Below are 18230 nucleotides of genomic sequence, written 5' to 3' on the forward strand. Positions count from 1 at the left end.
CCTGAGGCAGGAGAGGAGGGGACCACACATTCTATGATTTTTTTTTTTTTTTAAGATTTTTCCCTAACATTTTCTTATGAGAGTTTTCAAACGTACAGTAAAGGTAAAAGAATTTTAAAGTGAACATGTTATCCCTACATCTACATTCTACCATTATTAACATCATACTTGCTATATCATATCCTATCCTTCTAGTCATCCATCAACCCATTTTTTAAATGCATTTCAAAACAGTAAGTTAGTCGTCAGCCCATTATTCTCTAGCCACTTTGGTATGTACTGCAATAACTTGGGTTTAATAAAGTTACATACGACGAAATGCACAGACCAACCATTGGTGAGTTTTGACAAATATCTATACCTATGTAACCCAAACCACTTTTAAGATACAGACCATATTGGGCTAATGATGTAATTCACTCAACCAACTTCCCACTCAATCTCTGCCCACACTCCCTATATGTAAGCACTTTTAAAATTTATTTCCATTATAAATTGGTTCTTCCCATCCCAGAACTTCGTCCATTAGGAATCAAAGTATATAATCTTTTGGGTATGCTTTCTTTCACAGTGTAACATTTGTGCGATTCACCCATGTTGTTGCATGTATCAGCTGTCTGGTTTTTTGTACTGCTCAATATGAGCTATGTCGTCATATTAATATATCACATTTATCCATTCTCTTATTGATGAGCACCTAGGTTGCTTACAGTTTTGGCAACAACTACAATTGGAACGGAAGAGTCAGAGGACAGGTGTCTATTCAGTTTTATAAGAAGTTGCCAGACTTCTTTTCAAAGCAGATGAACCCTTTTATATTCCCACCAATAAAGTATGAGAGTTACAGTTGTACCACACCCTTGCCAACATTTGATGTTGTCAGTCTTTTTAATTTTAGCCATTTTCTGGTGGATTTGTGGTGGCATCTCATGGTAGTTTTTCCTGGCTTTCTGTGGGATCCTCAAGCTTTTTCTTTAGAATTCCATTTATTTGCTGATGGTGTTTTTCAACAAGGTATCTCTTTGTATGGCTTTTGGAGTGGTTGCTCTGAATATTGCATTATATCTACATAACTTAGCAACGCCTGCTAGGGCTGACAGACAGCTTACTAGTTTGAGTGAAGTGCAGAAACCTTACCTCCCTTTGTTTCCCTTTATCCTCTCCCATTTACAATAGGATTGTTTTAACATTTCCCCTACATACACTGAGAAACAAATCAGACATTCTCCAAATGCCTTTACATCTTGGACACCTACTGTGAAACTTAGTTTTCACCAAGCAGATACACCTGTGTGAGATTAGACGCAAAAACGAACATCAGGGGGTAGGGCAGCTCTTCTGTTGCCTTGACTCTTTTCTGGCAAGTATAAGTGAGAGATATTTGGTATTTTCCAGAGGCATCTGTAATTAGATCCTCGAGTTCAGTCCTGAACTTCATGAGTACCAAAAAACATGGTGCCCCTGCTGCCCTCACAGGTCCCAGCAGACAAGGTGGTCCTTATGGGGAGAGTTGTCCCAGTGGCTTCTTAACCACACTTTCCCTGGCGATCTGGTTCTGGGAGGTTCCAAGAACTGCCCCTCAGCTGACAGTCTGTGCCTCTAGCTTCTCCTGGAATTCTGCAAGGCACCTAATAATGGCAACAAATCCTTTTCTGCTTAAACTCATGCATTCTCTAGTCTGTAACTGAACTCTAATAGATGGGAGTCCCATGACTAATTACTGGCAGAGCGGGGATCAGAACGCTGATCTCTGCTCTTTCTTCTACAGTGCGCTGCTAGAGTCTCTCCCTTGACAACGTTCTTCAAAGAAGAAAGAGTTGAAAGTCCCATGTTCTATTTTGAGAACACGCACTGGGAATGAAGTGTTTGTATTTCTATGTCATTTCCTTTGTCCACTTTCCCACACCTGCTGTCATCATTACCTGGGTTGGTTTAACCACTACTCAGGAGCCAGATACTGTGGGTACTTCCCAGGCAGCACAGTGGTGACAACAGTGAGAACGTTTTTCTGCTCTGCCTTGTGACTGCAGTTGAATTAATCAAGACGTTTGTTTCTTAAAAGACTGAACTCGCTCTAGGAAACAGAGAAGGATGTAATCTAAAATGGCTTCCCATACTTACCTGCATGTGGACAAACCCTGAACTTAGAACCCAAAGATCTGGAAATCACAGCCCAGCTACATCCCAGCTTGGGCTACTGATCAAGCATTTTTTGAGCTTCCACTGCTCTAGCTCCATTGGCTTCCTTGCTGTGACAAACATATTTGGTCGTTGTGCCCAGTTCCTGGCACACAGCTCCTAAAACCCTTGGAATTCTGGAATGATGAGTGTCTTGTGTATGCTAATAAGATGACTGGTGACTGGGGACCCCTAGAGAGCGTTAGGATGGGGTCTGGTCACCAGAAAGACCAAGGCATGATTAGAGGGTTGCAACTTTCAGCCCCACCCCATGCCCAATGCCCAGGGAGGGGAGAGGGGCTGGAGACTGAGTTAAGCACCAATGGCCAGTGACTCAATCAATCATGCCTGCACAATGAAACCTCCATAAACCCCCTAAGTGACAGGGTCCAGACAGCTTCCAGGTTGATGAACACATCACGGTCCTGGGAGAAGCATGCCTAGAGAGGGTGCATATGTGATCCCTGCCTTGTTCCCGAGTTGTATCCTTTAATAATAAACCAGGGGGCTTCCCTGGTGACGCAGTGGTTGAGAATCTGCCTGCTAATGCAGGGGACACGAGTTCGAGCCCTGGTCTGGGAAGATCCCACATGCCGCAGAGCAGCTGGGCCCCTGAGCCACAATTACTGAGCCTGCGCGTCTGGAGCCTGTGCTCCGCAACAAGAGAGGCCGCGATAGTGAGAGGCCCGCGCACCGCGATGAAGAGTGGCCCCCGCTTGCCACAACGAGAGAAAGCCCTCGCACAGAAACGAAGACCCAACACAGCCATAAATAAATAAATAAATAAATAAATTAAAATAATAATAATAATAATAATAAACCAGGGATAGTAAGTAAAGCACTTCGAGTTCCAAAGATGGGGGGGTTTGTGGAAACCCCCTGAATTTATACCCAGTTGAGCAGAAGTACAGGTGCCAACCTGAGACATGTGACTGGAATCTGAAGTCGGGACAGTCTTGTGGAACTGAGCCCTTAAGCCATGGGGTCTGAACTAACTTTGGGTAGTTAGTGCAAGCATTAAATCGTAGGACAACCAGTTGGAGTCCTGAGAGTCAGAAAACTGGTGTGGGAAGAAACTCCCAAGCATTTGCTCTCACAGTGTTGTAGGTAAAAATTGTGTAGACTTGTTCCTCCAATAAGACAAGCACAGTCCTGCCACAGGACCTTTGCATCTGCAATTTCCTCTGGCTGGAACCTGCATCCTTTTGTTATCTGTATGGCGAGCACCCTCGCTTCACTCTAGTGTTTACTCAAAAAGCCTTCCGTAATACCTGGCATATCTTGAGTTTTCTTCTTATAGCACAGATATGATTCAATCTTATAACCAGCCATCCCTTGATATCCGTGGGGGATTGGTTCCAGGACCTGCCCGTGAATACCAAAATGTCAAGTCCCTTATATAAGATGGCATAGTATTTAACCTATACACATCCTCCTGTGTATTTTACATCACTTCTAGATTACTTATTATGCCTAATACAATGTAAATGCTGTGTAAACAGTTGTTGGCGTGCGGCAAATTCAAGTGTTGCTTTTTGAAATTTTCTGGAATTTTTTTCCCAGAGTATTTTTGATCTCTGGTTGGTTGAATCCATGGATATGAAACCTGCAGATACGGATGGCCGACTGTACCTGTTTCCCACTTCAGTATTCCCAGTATCTGGAATGGTGACTGGCACATAGTAGGAGCTCAATAAATCTGAAGAGTGAATGCATGCCGCCTGTCTGCATGTTTAATGGGGATCCAAGGCCCTCATCTCTAAACCTGAGGTCACAACGCTGACCTTTGACAACCGTCGTAAATATTAACTGAGATGGATTATATGAAAAGCCGTGACAGTGAACCATGTGCCCAGCACGTGGTGGATATTTTTAAAAATTTACTAATTCTAGGACAAACTGTTTTCCACATTCTAACATCTCTGAAATCAAGTAGCCTCCAGCAATAACTAGAGAGCTTACAGCAGTGGTAACACAGCTGCACCGCTAGCACATTCACAACAGGTGCACAATAGGTGTCAGTGGCTTCCATGAAAATCCTGGAGACAATGGTGGGGGTTGGGGTGGGGGTCACTCTTTCAACCCTTATGCCCCAAATGGTTGTGGGAAGGGGCAGGTGGAGGGTCCAATGTGTCCACAACATTCCCAAAAGAGGAGCCAGGAGTAGGCTAGCTCCACAGAGCTGCAAAGTGGGCACAAATGCTTTCTCAGGATTCTTACAAGAAATCTGATGCTCACGATGCAGAGGACAGTACAATGGAGAAAACACAGATGGCAATGCCACTGTAGAGAAGGGATTCCAAAGAGTGAGGCTCAATGCGAAGAAGCTTTAAGAATACCTGAACCGGGACTTCCCTGGTGGTGCAGTGGTTAAGAATCCGCCTGCCAATGCAGGGGACACGGGTTCAATCTCTGGTCCGGGAAGATCCCACATGCCGCGGAGCAACTAAGCTCATGTGCCACGACTACTGAGCCTGCGCTCTAGAGCCCGCGAGCCACAACTACTGAGCCCACGAGCCACAACTACTGAAGCCCGTGCACCTAGAGCCCGTGCTCCGCAACAAGAGAAGCCACCACAATGAGAAGCCTGCGCACCGCAACGAAGAGTAGCCCCTGCTCGCCGCAACTAGAGAAAGCCTGTGGGCAGCAATGCAACCAAAAATAAATAAATTAATTAATTAAAAAAAAATACCTGAACCATCATGTTTGCCCACATTTTCCTTTATATGTAGGCATAGCAGTAAAATATGATAAAACCCACCTAACTTGGTCTAAAAGGGCTCTTTCAATAAGTATGGGAATATATGTATAGCTGATTCACTTTGTTATAAAGCAGAAACTGACACTCCATTGTAAAGCAATTATACCCCAATAAAGATGTTAAAAAAATAAAAAACAATAAGTATAAAAGATTCAAAGGGATGAGAAAGCATTGTGTCACAGCTTAATTAAAAGCCTTTTTAAATTTCTTGGCTTTATATAAAATAATGGTGTGTGTTACAATTGGCAGCATCTAAGATTAGGTGATATAGGAGATTTGTTTGAGAAAAAAATTGAAACAAAACTCTAATGCACTCTTGACCTCAGATATTTCTCTACTAGTTCATCCATTGACTTAATATTCCTGTATTGAATTCCCATGTCTATTTTCAGGCCTAATTTACATCGCACATTTCCCTGGGGGAAAGAAATAAATCTGGGTGTTTCTCAAGGACAATGATCTCTTGAAGGGTTGTTCTGGGGTCAGCAGTATCAGTATCATCTGGAAACTTCTTAGAAATGCACATCCTTAGGCCCCCCAAGTCTCCTAAATCAGAAATTGGGGGAAGGGGGAGTTGTTAGAACCAGCCCTCCAGCTGATTCTGATGGAGTCTAGAGTTTGAGAAGCCCTATTTCAGGAAAATCACCCAGCACCATATGCCAGCAGCTTGATCACTCAAGTTTAACTACTCACTGAAGTTTAACTAAAATGTCCTGGGAATTCATCCTGTGCCAGGCACCGTTGGGGGACAGATGCTGCCTCGAAATCTGAAGAGGTACGTGTGCAAATGACTAAATAAAATATAAAATGGAATGAAATGAAGGCTGATGGAGGTGCCAAGACCACACTCCATTCAGGCGATGGAGGACAGATTCTGATTGAAGAGTCCTGGTGGACTTCTCAGAGGAGGTGGCAATGTAGGGTAAGAAGGTTTTGGATAGGTTTTCTATGGTAGAGGAGAGAGATGCACTAAGGAACTAGGACAAGGAGAGGGCGAGAGAACATTCAGAGCCCCATGAGCATAGGGGGCCGTCACTCAGGTGTGCTCTGAAATCTGATTAATTCGACATCCACTTCCCCCACCCCACCTTTACATGCTCACCATGGATTCCACTTGCGGCAAGGCCTGCCAAGTTGCCACCCCAGAGCCATTCTCCCTTGTCTGCTTAGGAAGAGAACCTGGCTTCCATTCAGGGCAGTAAAGCATCCAGAGAAAAGACTGTATACCCGACAGCCTCTAGGGCAGCTAAGCATGGCTGTGGGACTTCAGGAAGGCCACCCAGAGGCAGTTTGCCCTCTGAGATGTGTGCCCATCCTGGTCTTCTCCCTGCTTCTTCTTGGCTGCTGGCCTACAAGGATGTTGACACCCAAGAGCCACGCTGGACGCTGAGGTGCTTTGGCGCACAGCTGAGGATGGCAGAATTGCAAGATAGTATCCTGGGATCTAACGACACCGTTAAAGTACCGCACCACGCTACACTGCCAACACCCTGACTTCTTGGATGTGAGAGAGAAATAAGCTTCCCTCTGGTGAAACCACTGTTACAGGGGACCTGCTGTCATGCCATCAAGCCTGTCACTGACGCACCACTCTCTTTCCAACGGCCTCCTCTGAATCTGCAAAAATCCAGGTTCTTCCTCCTCTTGCGGAATACCTCTGCCCCCACTCCCCATCTTCCTCTCCACCTACTGCCATTCTTCTTGAGAACATTATCACAGACCCGCCCAACCCTCTAGCATGACAGCAAAATAAGGGCATCATTTCCAAGCACCTTCACCCACACTCCCTGTGGCACCTTCATCCCCCCTACACCTCACTGCGCAAAGTATGACCCAGGTACCGACTACGTCAGCATCACTTGGGAGCTCGTCAGAAAGGCTGACTCCCCAGCTCACCCCAGGCTTATGAATCAGAGTCTGCATTTTAACAAAATCCCAGGAAATGTGTGTGTCCATCACAGTTTGAGAGACATTACTGTAATCATCATCTTCACCTACAGCTGCTCACCTCCAGACCACAGATTGGGAAACGCATTCTCTGGCTACACCCTCCCGTCCCTCCAGGTCTCTCGTTCTTTGTCAATCTTTCCTACAACTCTAAAAGCCACCTATACCATCCTGAATTGCTACTCACTCTTCCCTGGACAAAATAATTACCTTCACACTTCCCTGCTTTTGTTTTATTTAACTGCTTCTGCCTGGGATGCCCTCTGAAGCCTCTGACCACCCGTGGATCCACTCGCCCTTCAGTGTGCTATCAGTTCAGATGTCACCTCCAGACCATGAGTATTTTGGGGAGAGGGACTGAGTCTTCCCCATCAGCAAGGTGGTACAGCAGTGGGCTCTGGAGCCCATGCCACTTACTGGAGTGGGACTGAAAACATTTAAGGCAACTTGTCTCTGCCTCAGTTTCTTCATCTGTAAAACACAGATAATCATGGGACCTATATTTCACAGGGTAGTTCTATCAAGTCAAGGATGTGATAGAATTAAAGAACTAGGAACAATGTCTGGCACAGAATAACTACTTAATAAATGCTAGACATTAATCCTGGACGCCAAGCCTTAGCATGGGAGCAGACACACGGTGTGTTCTCAATAAATGTTGACTGAATCAAACTTGCAGTTACTGCATTGACCTCTGTGCCTTCATTGTTCCTGGGCTCATGAGTCTACCACACCCACTCTTCTCCACAGCCCAGCAAAAAGCCCAAATCCAGCCCCCCACAGGGACATCATTTAGATGAAAGAACATTTTCTGCAGCCATCCCTGTCCTCAGAGCCTCGCCAAGAAACAGAAAAGCAAAGCAATATACATGTTAATTGGAAATTGTCTCTTTGCTCTCACCTCGTTAGGCTGATCTCCTGCAGTCCAACAAAGGGAATTAGACAGCAGAAGGGACAGGAAAACATGGGACCTGGACATGCTGAAGCCCAAAGGTCTCAGGTCACAGGAGGAAATGCAATTCCAGGCCCACAAGGCTGCATGGAAATCAGGACAAAGGGCTTCTCCTTGGGAATGTCTTCAAGGCAGGAGGTGTGCTCCTGCCCTGGTCCCCTGAACACCCATCAACCAGTGCCTACGAAGTGCAGCCATGGGCCTATGTGGTAGGAATAAGGAGGTGGTTACAATGCAGTCCCTGTCTGCAAGGACGACTGGGACAGACAGACAAACTGACAACTATATGGTGTGTGATAATGCTACTAAGGGTAAGGTGCAAGATGTTAGGTAAGCAAGGAGGAGAGGCACATTACCAGATCAATGGGACTGGAGAGGAAGGAGGTCCAAGGAAGTCTTCTTACAGAGAAGACCCTGAGGCTGGGTTCTGAATAGGAGTTAGCCTGGCAAAGAAGGCAGGAAAAGGCATCGGAGGCAGCAAGAACACAAGATACGAAGACACATTAGGGTAGGTTGAATAATAGTTCCCAAAGATGCCCAAGTGCTCATTCTTGGAATTTGCAAATGTTACATTATAAGGCAAAAGAGACTTTGTAGGTACGATTAAAGATCGTGACATGGGGAGATCATCCGGGATTATCTGGCTGGACCTGACACAATCACAAAATCCTTACAAGAGAGATGCAGGAAGAGCTGACATCGGAGAAAAAGTCATTGTGAAAACAGAAGCAGAGATTGGAGACATGCACTTCATAGATGGAGGAAGGGGCCACAAGCCGAGGAATGCAGCCCTGCCACCACCTTGATATTAGCCCAGAGAGACTGATGCTGGACTTCTGACCTCTAGAAGTATACAAGAATAAATCTGTATTAATTTAAGGGGCTAAGTTTGTGGTAATTTGTTATAGCAGCCACAGGAAATTTATACACATACACTGTTTGAGGTACACCTTCAGGAATGTTAAAGAAAAATGTCAGAAAGATGAAACCAGCTGAGGAGGCAAGCCACGGGCCAAATCACAAAAGGATTTGTGTACCAGGCTGAATTATCCTCAATGTGGAGCTGCTGGCTAAAGGATATATTAAGCGGAGGGATGATAGAATAAGATCGCTAAAGCACTGAATCATCAAACTTTTAGGTCTTAAATCTTAGGAATTACCACATGCCTAATTTCCCATTTTATTGACTCTCATTTCTTTTATCCTAGGCTGTAATGACTTTATGAAAAGAAGGAATAACCGCCTGGTAGACGTAACGATTTCCGGCCCCCCGCCCCCAATTCCATTCAAATGTCTCCGAAGACGCATACCTATATTTGTAGAGCTGCAATCAGGGATGCGTACGCATCAGTGGACAGCCGGACGGCACCGGAAATTGGGAGCTTTCCCTGAAATTCTGACCAGATGATTACTGTAATATGTCTAAAAAGGCCACGTGCTGAAATAAACACCCCCCGACCCCCACCTCTAGGAAGGGGGAAGACAACTGACACGCTGAGTGCTCACTCGGGGCCAAAAGCTTTGTGAACACGGCCTCGCTGGATTCTCTGAGGATGTACGATCGTCACCCTTCTGGGCACACTCTCGGTGCCATTGGGGGACCCCCGAGTCTCGTGCGACCAAGCTCCATTCCCCAAGCACAAGGCCCATCAGAGAACCCAGGCAGAGGAGACCATCCCTCTGTCCTGCACCCACAAGCCTCTGCCCAGGGGCTGCACACAGAACGGCCTTTACACGTACAATTGCAGCCACTTCCGGGCTCCGTGCCCTCCTACCCTCTCTGTGCATCACATTCTCCCTGTAACACCCGCCTCTTCAAGGCCTCTGTCAGCCGTGCCCTTTACCGAATGTCACTTGCTGCCAAAGGAATCACCTAGGTGGCATCTAAGCAGCCCCGGGTCTGAACAAGCTGGATTTGCTCTGGCACTGCCTCCTGACCCCTGAGGCCATGGGACAGGCCCTGCAGAGGTTCCAAGGCAGTGCCTTGGCTGTGGCCAAAGCAGGGGACCCACAGGGAACGGTGCTCAATGGAATGATTTCAAAAATCGCTAGCCCTCCCTGGACCTCAGTTAAAATAGCGGGTCATTGCCTTCACACCACCGCTCAACTCCCTCCCCAATGGGACACCCCACAAATTGAAAGCCACGTACGCTTCCCAGGCATCTGACATTCCCCACAGCCCCAGAGGGCTCTACGGTATTAAAACACCCAAGATGCCTGACAACGCTGGGTACGTGTGGAGTCTTCAATCTGAGCTGCTGTAAACAGCGCTGCTATGAAGCCCTCTGACAGGCTCCACTCTACCCAGCTCCACCTTTTCTTTTAGAATCTGTATGTGAGAACAGTACCTTCCTAAGAATAGAATCACTGAGTTAAAGGGTAAGCACAATTTATAGTTCTTGGGATGAACCAACAGTTTACTCTCCAGAAAAAGCGATGCTGATGGGACCAGCAATTCAGATTCGACGGCCGTTGATGGAGCCCTGGCTTCATTCCAGCACCGAGCTAGGCACCTCGCTTCTGTTCTCTCTTTTCAGTATCCCACAAAGCTCAGTCACCCCCATGCAACTGATGCAGAATGTGAGGCCATAAAACAAAACAACTGGCCCAGGGCAATACAGTTCTTTGGAGACAGGGCTGGGAGAAGAATCTAAGTCCCAGATTCCTCCAGTTCTGTGGTATCCGCTGAATTACTCAGATCTTTGAGCTTTCCCACACGACTACAACAGCTTTCATTTATTAACGATAACCATAGGCCAGGTTCTAGACTGGGTACTTTATTACGTACACTCCCACATCCATCCAAGTCAATGAGGCAGTCAAAACGATCACGCTGCTGCTGATGAGAATAGCACCGACCCGCTCCTGAATGCTAATATGTTCCAGGCGTCGTGCAAAGAAAGCACTTTATGTTCATCTATTATTTTAACTCTCTTAAAATCTATAAGCGAGACATTAATAGGCCCAGTTTATAGATGAAAGGATTGAAGCTCAGAAAAGTGACTTCCCTTAAGGGTCCCACAGACTATAAATGGGAAATACATCCATCAATAAATGGATCTGAGAACAGGGCTGTCTCCCAAACCTAAGCGTTTCATCTCAATGCTAGACTGCCCCAACAGCCAGCATCATCCGGTGGGTGGCGAGGAAGAAGGTTTCTAAAGAAGATGGTGAGAAAAATCGGCATTCCATTTTGGTTCCTCTTCCCCGCGATGTGCTGGCTGTGTGTAGTTTGATCTGTGCTGCGTTTATTTCAACGCCATCCGACTGGCTGCCTACAAATGCAAGTCTTTCTCTTCTGAGGGCTGCTTCCCATTATAGCAAAGGAGAGTCACAAGGATCGGCCCACATCCCGACACAGGCCTCCAGTGGCTGAGACGGACCCTCTCATCAGAGCCCAGAAGAGCACAGGAAGGCTCCCTCTCGGGGCACCCTCTGCAGGGCAGGGGCAGGAGTAGAAAGATGAGGACTCCTAGAAAGTGGCAGAAGTCGCTCTGTATAAGGGGGACAGCACCAGGCTGGGAAAAGAAGTCACAGGTTCAAGTCCCAGCTCTGCCAGCAACCCACTGTGTGACCTGGAGCAAGTAAGTCTTGGCCTCATGAACACTAATAAAATTATTAAACCATGTGATGTAATTTTGGACTCCCCTGTGGAGGGAGTGGGGGAGAGTCTTAGCAAAGAATGACTGAATAGCTTTAAAGAAAGGATTCAGCAAATCAACACAAGATACCTGGGTCCTAGATCATTGGCACAACTAACCTACCATTAGAAGTTCTTGTCCTCAAAATGCACAGGTATAAACCCATGCATTGGCCTTTGTCTGCCCTAAGGCAGCTCCCGTCACAGAGTCTTCATGATCCTACAGCAGTTCACATCCTGGTAACACTGCAGGTTGAAAGCAGACTGAAAAAGAAACCATTACCTCCATCATCAAGTAAGAATTCAGTCATCTCCAGGAGATCCAGAGTTGGCACACAGAGACCAATTCCAGCTGAATCATGTTATGACTAATAAAGAAATGGGAAGAAGGGGAAAAGCCACTCCCCTTCCTTACTACCCTGATATGAGCGGGATGTCGTCCTCCTGCCAATTGCTAAAGGGACACCTCACCTCCCATGCCCTCTGGCACCAGCAGGCTGATGGTTTCACTGCGAGTCCATCAGTAAAACACACGGAATGCCCAGATGACTAGGAACAGCATTTGACCTAAAATAACAAAATTCAAAAAGTCAAGTTTGGCTTGCCAGAGATGCTCTTTTCTTCGTAACTTTGGAAGTCTCCAGGTGTTAACAGCTGGAAATCGTTATCAGGTTCCTCTTGCTGGGGTTTACAGCTACATTTGCAGTGTACAACCGAGATTTTCCAAGCACACAGGACTCCAGGCACATATGCACCAGCAACCCTCCACCACCACCTCTCTCCAACTGCTCTGGCTTCCCGGCCAAACTTACTCCCTGCTCCCAGTTCTTTGGAATCAAAGGAACTTTTTTTAAAACATCAAGCTGCTTGGGGAAAAAAAGGTGTCAATTTGTAAATTCTCTACTTGGCCCTGTCTACCTGCAAAGATACAGAAAAGTCCGGGGGAAGGAAAAGAAGAGGATTGCGTTTCTCTTTTTAGTTTCCAGATGGAGCTGACTCCCACTGGCTACCCACACACCCAAGTGGCTGGTGTCACTGTTGTGATTTTAGTAGTACTGTGCAGGCCTTGGGCAAGTACCCCCATGAAAATCAACAGCGAGCACATCTGAGAAAGCCAGAGATAAAAACGAGAGAACCAATGTGTCCTTGGCTCTGAAAATGTCTGCAGAATCTCCAAGCAGAGACCCATCAAATGGACATTTGTGCACATGTGCCAGCTGGACCAAGCCAAGGTTTTTCAGAGGTAGAGACACTCGAGCAGGCTGACGAAGTCTGAAGGGCTGAGAACGATGTGGCCCCAAATATCACCTTGTAGGACCCTTAGGAAAAAGGTCTTTGACCATTTCCCAGGATGGATAGCTCAGGACTCAACCATCACATGGCCTGGAGGAGAAAAAGTGCTTTCAATGGAGCCTGGCACTGCCATGGGACCAGCCTCCACAGACTGAAGAGAAGCTGCTGACACTCAGAGGAGCTGGCATTTATAAAGGAATCTAGTTAACGTGACGGTACACCAGACCCTGAGTCTATCCACCAGAAAGGGTGCCATAGAAGGTGGCAGTGGTAGTGAATGCGTCCACAGAGACCTGGATGGAGATGCCAGCCTGAACCTGTTTCACTTGGCTTTGCCAGGATGCCTGCCCTGTGCCACACACCTTAACCCAGACATCATATGACAACATGTCTTCTGAGTCACTGTACCTCTTCAGGTGACTTGTCATTGTAGTAGGTTTCTAGGGCTGCCATAACCAAGGACCACAGAGTGTCTTAAGCGAGGGAAATTTACTTTGTCACAGTTCTGGAGGCCGGAAGTCTCCAACAAGGTGTTGGCAGGGTTGGTGTCTCCTGAGGCCTCTCTCCTTGGCTTGCAGACAGCCATCTTCTCCCTGTATCTTCACATATTCCTTTCTTCCTCTGTCTGTGTCCCAATCTCCTCTTCTTATAAAGACAACGGTCATACTGGATTAGGACAGTCATACTGTCCATACTGGACAGCAGTCATACTGGACGTGACCTTATTTTACCTTAATTACCTCTTTCAAGGTCCCATCTCCAAACATAGTCACATTCTGAGATATTGAGGGTTAGGATTTCAACATAAGAATGTTGAGGGGGGACAAGTCAACCCATCAAAATCATGACCATCTTTATACCACGGAGGGACACGAGACACAGGAAGTAAATGATACAGGAAGTAAATGACTTCTCAAAAGCCATACCACTCATTTGTGGCAGACCTAGGATTCAAACCCATATTTCCTAGACCCTAAAAACATGATCTTTTTGCTCCGAAAGAGCTGCCTCTGACCAGTGCTCAGGTTGGTGAAATAGCTTACCAGAGAGTCACAGATCTAAAAAGCGTGACACTGGGACTTGCACCCAGGGTCTAGATAATTTTTCCCCCAGTAGTTAATTGCACTGAACACGCCAAGACTACTCAGATTAAAACTGCTCTTTGTTGAGCCAGTAACTGTCTATCATCATAACTCATTCTCCTCTATTCAGGGTTGTCCAGACACCATGATTGGGTAGCTCTACACATTCTCCATTGCAATGCACCAATTTTTAAAAAACCTTCATTGCAGGCCATTCAGTGGTAGAGTCAGGACAACCCTCAGAGACTCCCCATTTGATTGATGCCTGTTCTCCAAACTGGATTTCACGCTTCGTAACAGCCTCTTAATGGTGCCTAGTGGAAAACCCTGCATGGAGTAGTCAGCTGATAAATATTTGTTGGATACATGAATGTATGTACGAATGGATGGAGTAGTCAAGGCAACCTCAAAAGACCCCTCCCAGTTTTAAATTCCATGATTCTGCTGCAGGAGGTGACACTGGGATTGCTGCTTGATGGCTGAGGGCTGTATCAGACCCAAATCAGTACCTTTCCTTCATACAGTGTATCTTTCTCGACCTAGCCAGCAGGTCAGGGCAGTATCACCAACAGAAACGGAAATGCCCTTGAGGATAATGTCCCTTGCCCAGGTACAGCATGATAGAGAGCCCTGAGACCAATTAAACTTTCCCCTTAGAATTAATCACAACACTAACTTGATGTTCTTTCTTCTCTTGCCAGACTCTTACTAGGTGGAAAAAAGAAGGAAAATTTCACAGTCATTATCTAACTCCACTGTCCCTGGGGTCTGTGCTCCTATTTGGAAAATGCAATCGTCGTTCAACAAATGTCTGTCTGAGTAACTCTATAAGCAAATAGTTACCATGGGCAGTTTCCAAAGAAGCGGAAGACTATAGCTCATGAAAGCAAGGCATTTACAAGTAATTCAAGGAGGTAAAAAATATTCGAGAATGCAGAATAATATAATGCAAATTATATTAAAACGCATTTAGTTTTTAAGGAGTCAGTGAATCAAAGAATTACATGGGAAACCAAAACTGGAAATCCTGGCCTTGACCCTAGGAAATAGATAGATCTGGGTCTAACGGATGACCATGGACATGGTTTGACCAGGGTACTGAGCAAGTTAGGAAGAACAATGGTTTAAATTAAAGGCGCAGAAGCCATACTACGTGTCATGGGAAAACGGACAAAAAGGAGGTGGGGCTGTCTGGAGAAGGAAGATGGAGCTGACAACTGCAGGGTGCAGGGGGTTCCTGGGGGACCATGAATGGTCCTTTCAGCTGAGGCGTTTAGACCAGACACAATGGGCACCAGAAACCCATTCAATTATCCTGAGCAGAGGAACATAAACGATGCAAGTGGTTTCTGAGGAATTAATAGCATTCCAACTGCACTGTTTTGATTGGAGTAGAATGAATCAAGGAAGGTGGCCCCAACGGCGGGCATGATGATTCAAGGGCACTGAGGAGGTCTCATACACTACAGAAAGAGGGAGCAACGTTCTTTTTTTTTTTTTGGAATTGGGAGGGGACATTTATTTATCTATTGAGTGTCTGTTATGTGTGAGGCATTGCTGTTGTTTGGTGGAAAAGACAGGCTTAGGCACAGGCCGCAGGAAAGGGAGACCAGGATCCAAACACCAAATAAAAACATACATAGTAAATTACAATGAAAAAGGAAGGGTGGTATGGGGGTGAAAACTAACCTAGTATAGAGGTTCAGGGAAGAGAGCAAAGTTCTTGAAAACCAGGGACACATTTCAACAGGTCATTGCCCCAACAGTGGGGTACTAGAGTGGAATATAAATATTGTGTGATTTTTTTCTCAAAAGACCAGTTATAGTTTTTAGACATTTCCAAAGCAACAAATCACAGAACTGGAAAAGAGCACTGATAACAAACTGTTCCAAACCCTTGTTTTAGGACGTCATTCATTCATCATTGATTAAGCCCGTACTGTGTATGAGGCACCCTGCTAGGCACAGAGAAGGCATGAGTGTGCCAGGTACTGTACGAGAGGTAACGGGATGAGAAACACCTGACTCCAACTTAATTCCTCAGAGGGGTGGCAGTGTTGCAAGGTGAACAAGTGGAAACAAGACAGAAGAGAGAAATGAGTCTGTGCTAAGGTGCAAGGGCAAAGTGTGGCTTTGGGGCTACCAAGTTTGTCAACTGCCGGAGCTGAGGGACGGAGGGATGGAAGGACAGACAAATTGTAGCTGCAGCAAGAGAGGAAGAAACGGAGACTCCAAGAGCAGACTGGATTGATCTCTTTCAACAGTTCTAACCTCGATATTACAATACTCTGCTACTACCCAGCCTCAATCCAAATTCTTCATACTTGCATTTAAATGTTCCTAAAATACCAAATGGAATAAAAGTCTGAAGAATGCTCTGGAAACCAGGAATGGCATTGATCATCTTACTGTAAAGAAGGGAGGTAAGCTGCCCACAGTAGACTAATTCATACGGTGCTGTTCACAAAGAAATACGTGCCACCTCCAGCCAAATGATATGAGCAGAAACACCCCTGAGAGCAGACAGAGAGAAAAGAGCACAGAGTAGGGGAAAGCGAGCAGAAATGCGGGGTTTAAATAAAAGTTGCTTCTTCCAGATTTCACAAAATAAAGATAAGAGCTCATGCTTGCTGCATATTTAGTGGCGTGCCATTTTATAGACGAGGAAATTGAGGTCCAGGCAAGTAGAGTAACTTGTCCCAATCATCCAACCAGTAGAAGCTAATGCCAAGATTCAACCCCAGGTAGTTCGCCTCTAGAGAGCCTTAATCACTCCTGTACGCCATTCAGCAGCTTGTGGGGTGAAGAACAAGATGGAGGATGCCACCTTCATAGGGAAGCTAGGAACCTGGATGCCAGGCCTAACGCTGGACATGAACAGCCTTGGACCAGTAAGGATGACAGCCTCAGTGGGAGAAATGGTCCTTCCCTGAGCATCCAAGCAGCCTTGAGGCAGGCAGGATCAGATGGTTTATGGGACCTGAGGCCTTCAAGGGGAGTGTTCACTCAGGCCCGGGACCCACTGGCTATGAGGCACTGCGGAATGACAGTCCGCTGGGCAACTAGGTGAGCCACACACTCTACTCCATCATGGATGGACAAATATCAGGAAATCTCAACTTGGCTCCAAAGATGGCCAAGGCATAGAAATGAACAGGTGGAGAATTGGAGGAAACCAAGACTGGGTAGAGTCACAGCAGTTGAGAAAGAGAGGGATGGAGGGGAGATGGAGAGGGGAGTGGAAGAACGGAGGGGCAGAGAGAGGGATGGAGGAGTGGAGAGAGGGACGGAAGGATGGAAAGAGGGGTGGAGGGAGAGAAGGATGGAGAGAGGGAGAATGTGTGTGTGTGTGTACACATATATGGGTATCATGCATCCTACTGAGGCCAGTGACAAAAGCTAATAACATACTAGTCCTTAAAAACAAAACAAAAAACAACAACAAAAAAGGAAGTAGAGGCATAAACAGGGGGAAAAAGAGCCAGTAACCTTGGCCCCCAACATCCCTCAGCAGCCTCAACCAGAGTCAAGTTTAAATTATGTTCCTACGGCACAGACTCTAGTGCCTTCAGGAATTTGCCTCACGTGGCAGCTGTACTCACAGGGGTGTGTTATAAATATTTGGTGAGGGTGACAGTGACAACCACTCATTTACAGCCACCTAAGCTGCCTGTCCCCACGGCTCATTTGTTTTGTGTTCGTCCTCCAGATCTCCCCTTTATGAACCTCTCCATCTTGAGAGCAACATCGCATCACTTGGGGGCTGAGAATTGCTAAGAAGCTCGGAGCTTCATTTCATATCAATTTCTTACAATTAATCAGTTTTATTTAAAGAGGAGGAGGGGAAACAGATATATCTGCAGAGCAGGGAAAATGGATACAGCTTAGAGAACAATTATACATAATAGTCCCAGAAGGTTTAGCTGTTCAGATGATCATTAAAGAAATGGATGGAGTAAGTTTTAAAAAAATTTCCAGCTCCCCCTGCCTCCCGCGAATTGGATAAACAAAAACGAGAGGGCTATCTCCACTTCTTCTGGAATCACATTAAAATGTATCCCCAGACAGCCTTTCACTAAGAACCTCCCACCTTGGCTATGCCACTAGTATATAAATGTATCGCACCACCTCTGGCTTTTGGAAGCACATCAGTTACAGTCTAGGGTTCACTCATTACTGTAGTTGTTGGTGGTTTATTTGTAAACACACCAGCCAGCACGCACACGGCTGGACACGACGAACCAGGCTGACGCTCTATTTAATCTGACAGTTCCTTAATTACCTAGTTGGTGGTTTTGTTTTGGGCTTCCTCCCCTCCCAGGTATAAATTTCTTAAGTTATAAATGGTAAATCCTGTATCTGTTTATTCTTAGATAG

At 46.0% G+C, this 18230-nt stretch overlaps 1 protein-coding gene and 1 non-coding gene across 4 annotated transcripts in view; both read right to left on the minus strand.

Moving 5' to 3' along the window:
* LARGE1 (LARGE xylosyl- and glucuronyltransferase 1) overlaps positions 1-18230 on the minus strand; it is a 603452-nt gene that overhangs the window by 378209 nt on the left and 207013 nt on the right. The window lies entirely within an intron of this gene.
* Positions 9684-9821, minus strand: LOC137775999 (small nucleolar RNA SNORA76). Its single transcript, XR_011076123.1, has one exon. It is a non-coding gene; the product is annotated as a small nucleolar RNA SNORA76 (small nucleolar RNA).

Source organism: Eschrichtius robustus, chromosome 13, assembly GCF_028021215.1.
Source record: "Eschrichtius robustus isolate mEscRob2 chromosome 13, mEscRob2.pri, whole genome shotgun sequence".
Lineage (NCBI taxonomy): Eukaryota > Metazoa > Chordata > Mammalia > Artiodactyla > Eschrichtiidae > Eschrichtius > Eschrichtius robustus.